Below are 6,000 nucleotides of genomic sequence, written 5' to 3'. Positions count from 1 at the left end.
AAGGGTGTCAACGCGGGTGGGGGGAGCGGCGTGGTTGGGGAGGGGGCAGGGGGTTGTGCTGCTGATGGTCACTGAATGTATCCAATGTCTTTTGATGCCAGTTTGTTTGGACAGTTGTCCATGTATTTTTGTTTGTTTATTTGCAAAAATAAAAATTTGCTTATCAAAAATTAACATAGAAATAGTTTTAATTAATACTTTATATAAATATATATATTTTAAAAAATACAAACACAATAAACAATTTCTAAAAATACATTAATAACAGTAACAAACAATTTAAATTAAAAACATTAACGAAAACATATAATACATTAAATAATATTAAAAAAATAAAAAATACATGTTTAAAAAAATCATATAAACATTTTAAAACGTTTAAAAAATAAAAAATAAATGTAAACCATAGTAGCAAAAATACGTAATGTAACTCCAATTAAAAAATATATATATTAAAAGTGTTCCACCTTGCAGAGATTGTATTTACTATTCCCAGTCAAACATAACCAAAACAAGGGAAAGTGTTGAATTTCAAAGAGATTAGATTTACTATTCCCACTCCAATTTAAGCAACAGTATGGAAGGTGTAGGAATTCTGATAAGTTAAATTTGGTATTCACACACCAATCTAAACAACAGCAGGGAAAGTATTGTACTTAAAAGGGGTTAGATTTACTATTCCCACTCCAACCTAAGCAACAGTAGGGAAAGTGTTGGATACCAAAGGGTTAGGATTTTGTATTCTCACTCCAGTATAAGCAACCGTAGGAAAGTGTTGGACTTTGGAGGGGTTACATTTACTATTCCCACTACAATTTAATTGACAATAGGGAAAGTGTTGGACCTCGAAGGGGTTAGATTTACTATTTATACTCCAGTCTGAGCAACAGTATGGAAGGTTTTGGACATCCAAGGGGTTAGATTTACTATTCCCATTCCAGTTTAAGCAATAGTACGAAAGGAGTTGGTTGAATTAACTTTTTCCACTCCAATGTAAACAAAAGCAGGGAAAATGCTGGACTTCATAGAGGTTACATATACTAGTCATTTTGTCAAAAAACATTTCACTAACCAATAATTTAAAATTATGAACACATTTAAAATACAAAATAGATACAAAGTAAATAAAAAATATGTATTGGAAATATACATAACAAAAGATCAAATAAATTAAATATTTTAAAATGTTTAAATATTTTCCCTTCCCACAACCAAAAAAACACACAAACACCAAAAAATGAAAATGTTAATACAATAATAAAACTAAAATACTACTTAAAAAACCAATAAAATTAAAAACAATAATAAATATGAAATACATTTTATAAAGATCAATATTAATAGACTGATCAATAAATTGATACATACTTTAAATAAAACAAAGAATTACATAAAAAAAAATTAAAAAGTGACATAATTATCAAATAAGTATTTAAATAGCAAACAATTAATAAAAAAAGAAAAACAAGTATGACAAATTATAAGGATGTGCCCAATATGGTTGATGGGTTGGACACTTCCTCCCGCACTCCACAGGCCAAATAAGTGTTCAAAAGCAACAAACAGGGGTTGAGTGACTTTCAAAATTAAGCCAAACCATAGGGGAAGTGGGATAGGGGATACAATAGCTCCAAAACCGAGCTCAGAGCCCAACCGCAGCATGCACAGAGCAGCTCACAAATCGACATGTACAAATAAAATGGCAGTCATCGCCGACCGACAGACCTGGAAGGGGAGAGAGGATAATCCATCTGGTAGAAAACTGAGCCTCCTGGGAGAAGACACAAAGCAGCAAATCTCTGCCCTATAAATGTTGCTAAGTTCGTCCTGTACTAAAAGCAGTATGGAGCAGGTCCGACTCGACTTCTGATTTCATCACCACCTGGGTGGAGAGAGAATCGGTGCACCTGGGGACACGCACCAGTAGGAACGGACCTGGGAGAGGTAAGCCCTTCCGCAATTAACGCACAGACACTATGGCTGAGAGAAGAACCCGGGTCTCCCCAAACACACACTGGCAAACCTAGACCTTCTTCTCCTCCATAGCAGGTAACACTCTTCACTACATATCTTTGTCATGGAGGCAGGGAATTCCAAAAATATGCTAACGTCCTAGACATGTGGACAAGGTCAACACAACCAAAACCAGAAACAACCCTCTAAGATGGGCCCTTACTTAAAGTACAAGGGTATTCTCCACCCCAACAGCCAATGCCAGAAGTGGAACCCTGGACCAAACCATTTATGGAAAATCTATTTGGCACGCTTTGGGCGGACATTCATGCGGTTAAACTAGATCAGACAAAATAACTCAGAAACGTTAAATAGGACCTGACAGACATATGTAATAGGGTCTCTTGCATCTCTGCAATGGAAGAAGTCGGTGGCGCAAGAGAAGGTGAGAAGGAGATGCTGAAACAAGACATTTTGCTACTAAAAGAGCAGCATAAAGCTCTCCAGTTGTATGCAGATTTGGAAAACCACCACAGGAGACAAGACATCTGCATAAGTGGGGTCCCACACAGCTCAGAGGGCCCGAATCTCAACCAATATGTACGAAAAGGCTTCTGCCACATCCTCAACAACGAATGTACTGGTAACATTGAAATCAACTGAGTGCACAGAGTCAGATGCACAGATGCATCAAGTCCTAGGGCAACAGATATACTTGTATGCATCCACCACTTCACTACTAACGAGGACATTCCTAAAGCCACTTGGGACGAAGGTACTGAGGAATTCCAAGGCCATAGGGTATCCCTATAGCAAGAACTTTCAACAGTTCCTCTGCAAAGGCATAGAGACTTCAAACTGGTCACCGACTTTCTCTTCAAACAAGACTTCAAATATAGCTTGGATCACCCCCTTGGACTTATCTTCAAATGGCAAGATCACGTTCATCAAATGCAATCATACACTGAAGCGTGCGTGCTGCTGGGCCTTGAGACTGAAGATGCAACACAGAGCATACATCAATGAAGAGAGTCCCCCTGACATTCTTGCCAAAGTTGGCGAAGAGTGATTTGGTCGTTCAAGGCCGTAAAACTTGACCCACCAACAGAGAGAAAATCAGTATTGGAAAGACTACAGCAAGAAGAGGATGCCCAAGAGACTTGAACTATATCCCTTCAATGACTTTTCCATTTACCAGTTTAAATGGATCCAGTGCCTGCTTATTTAGAAGGCCAGATGGTATAGTCAGGGGGAGGGGGAGTTTGGGTAACACAAATTGTATGATTGGTCGTTACGCTTCATATAAAGTCTTACTTTCAAAGAGAAGGCTTTACTTTAGTGATTCTAGACTATTATAAGACTTTAAAAAGACATATGTCCTAAAGCGTGTGTTTGTAGTTGTTAAGTTACGTAATGTTTCTTTGGGCTTTACTTAACTTGATTGCTCTGACATGCACCTCATTACTACACTCTCTATTAATAAAAAGCACTCACGCCCCACTTGACGCCTGATAACCTCAATGGAGATATCTGGGATTGTCACCGAACTCAATAAGCCATGGCATACATTGAGATTGTCTGTTTCAATGCTAGAGGTCTAAACGGCCCGGGAACGAGGTGGGCTGTACTCACAATGTAGGATAAAACTGAGTGCAACATCAGCTTAATACAGGAAAATCATCTCCTCTCTCTAGATTGGCATAGACTCAAATTTAAACGTTTCCCAAAGCAATATTTCTAGTTGGGACCACCTAAAAGGGACGCAGTGGGCATATTAGTATTAAAATGATTCACAGGCACAGTTGGCACAAAGGTGACAGAGCTCAAAGAGAGTCTACTGGCCCTTAGATTTTGAAATGGGGGGAGAGCATTTATGCCCCACATTCAAACCGAGAAAGCTTCCTAATAAAACAATAGCAGAGATATTACTGACACAAGACCAAAACATACTGATCGGTGGGACTATGAGCAACAAACTAGATAGATCAGGGAAAAGATATGGGCAGACAGGGGTATTCGTAGGGAAGGGGCACTGGAATGGCTAGAGGAAGTGTGCCTAGCAGACATCTGGAGAAACCAATACCCTGCCCGCACAGAGGACACCCCCTGCTCAGCATCACACAAAACATATGCTTGCCTCGACTATTTCTTAGAGCCCCCAGTACTGAAGCGGTAGGTGGACATGGAAATACACCCGGTGTGCTATCAGATCATGCACACGTCAGTCACATTACACTTCTTATATACTCCTCGAACCCCAGGACCGCGGAGACTAAGAGACGCATTGTCGCAAGATGAGCAGCACAAGACGGCAATTAAAAAAGCCATTGTCACCCATAACACGCTATGGGATATGCTAAAAGCTGTAATACAAGGTCAGTTAATATTGATAGTTGTAAATGGAATAGGATAGGTAATGAAAAAAAGAGTAGAATAAGAAAGGCAACAGCAGAGTTAGAAACGGTTCATAAATGCACCAGGGCTCCCCGAATCTCACGATCTTTTGCAGCTGCCTGCTCATGACTTCAACTTACCGATCAAGGGAGAGCGGGATATGCCCTATTAAGACTGAAACATGGATACAACGTAGGGGGAAACAAAACCAGAAAGTTAGCAAAGACATGATCGAATACCTGGTAAGCAAAAAAACGATGGATTTAGGCCCAGATCTCTGTACTGGGGTGAAAGTATGACATTGTTCTGCATTCTGTCCATCAACTGTTGTTTTTGCATTTGTCACCCCGAGTGGGAAGGGTATTCTCAGACGTGAGTCCCCTGCTCTCCATGCCACTGGAATCAAGCTATCCTGGCTGAAGAGGGGTGAAACCCCGAAACCGGTCCTAGGATGGTTGTTTTCAGTCCAGGGAGGACCTGGCTTGGCAGTTCGGGCTGGACTGTTCCCATGAGGCACAGGGTCAAGACTGATTTGCATATGGCTGGGTTCAAACTGGAACGGCATGGTGAGCAAAAAAACGATGGATTTAGGCCCAGATCTCTGTACTGGGGTGAATGTATGACATTGTTCTGCATTCTGTCCATCAACTGTTGTTTTTGCACATGATAGAATACCTAACAGATGCTTATGAAAATGAATTGTGGGGAGAACACATAGCAGCAATATTTAGGGACTTTTACAAGCTCCTATATGCAGCACAAGATTTTGAATATGGAAAGTATATAGCCATTACCTATCTAGGGCTACTCTACCTAAACAATCTGAGTCTCAAATAGAAGGTCTAGAGGAACCTAGGAAAAAAGAAGTCATAATGGCTAGGAGCAGGTTAAAACCCAACAAGGCCTCTGGTCTAGATGGCCTTTTTTTAACAAATTGTACTCTCATGAACTGTCTCCCCTTCTCGCAGACCTGTTGAACTCCTTTACAGAGAGAGGTGCACTCACTGCCTCCATGCTCAGAGCAACCATCATAGTCCTACCCAAACCTGGTAAGGATCCATCACACTGTGTATCATATAGGCACATAGCATTCATTAACGTGGATGCTAAGCTTTTTACCAGTATGTTGACGGCAAGACTTAGCCCATGCATCCAGGGACAGACAGGCCCAGACGAATCAGGATTGATCACCAAAAGACGATGCTCCGGTGACACACAAAGACTCCTCCACTCAATGAATTAGCACAAATTACATACCAGTGCCTTATTTGTAGCTGTTGGTGCTGAGAAGGCATTCAACTGAGTACACTGGCCATAGTTGGTGAATGTCCTCAAGGGGTTTGGCTTTGGGGAGAGATTTTGGAGCTGTGGTTACTCTTCCCTTGAGGCCCAAATAAACATACATTTTGATTCTGTCTCCACTCTTTCCCATCTAATCGGGAACAAGACATGGTTGCACCCTTTCCCCACTTCTGTTTGCCCTATACATGGATTCTCTTGCACAAATAATCAGGGCACTTCTCCTTAATCGAGCTATCCTGTTTGGAAAGGAGACATCCACATTTAGTATGTATGTTGACAATATGATCCTCACACTTGAACAACCCAGATTAATCGCTCCAAGTACTGGTGGACAAAATTTACACTTTCGGG

The sequence above is a fragment of the Triturus cristatus genome, chromosome 9 (genome assembly GCF_964204655.1).
Source record: "Triturus cristatus chromosome 9, aTriCri1.1, whole genome shotgun sequence".
In the NCBI taxonomy this organism is placed as follows: Eukaryota; Metazoa; Chordata; class Amphibia; order Caudata; family Salamandridae; genus Triturus; species Triturus cristatus.
Note: the sequence above shows the minus strand (reverse complement) of the source record.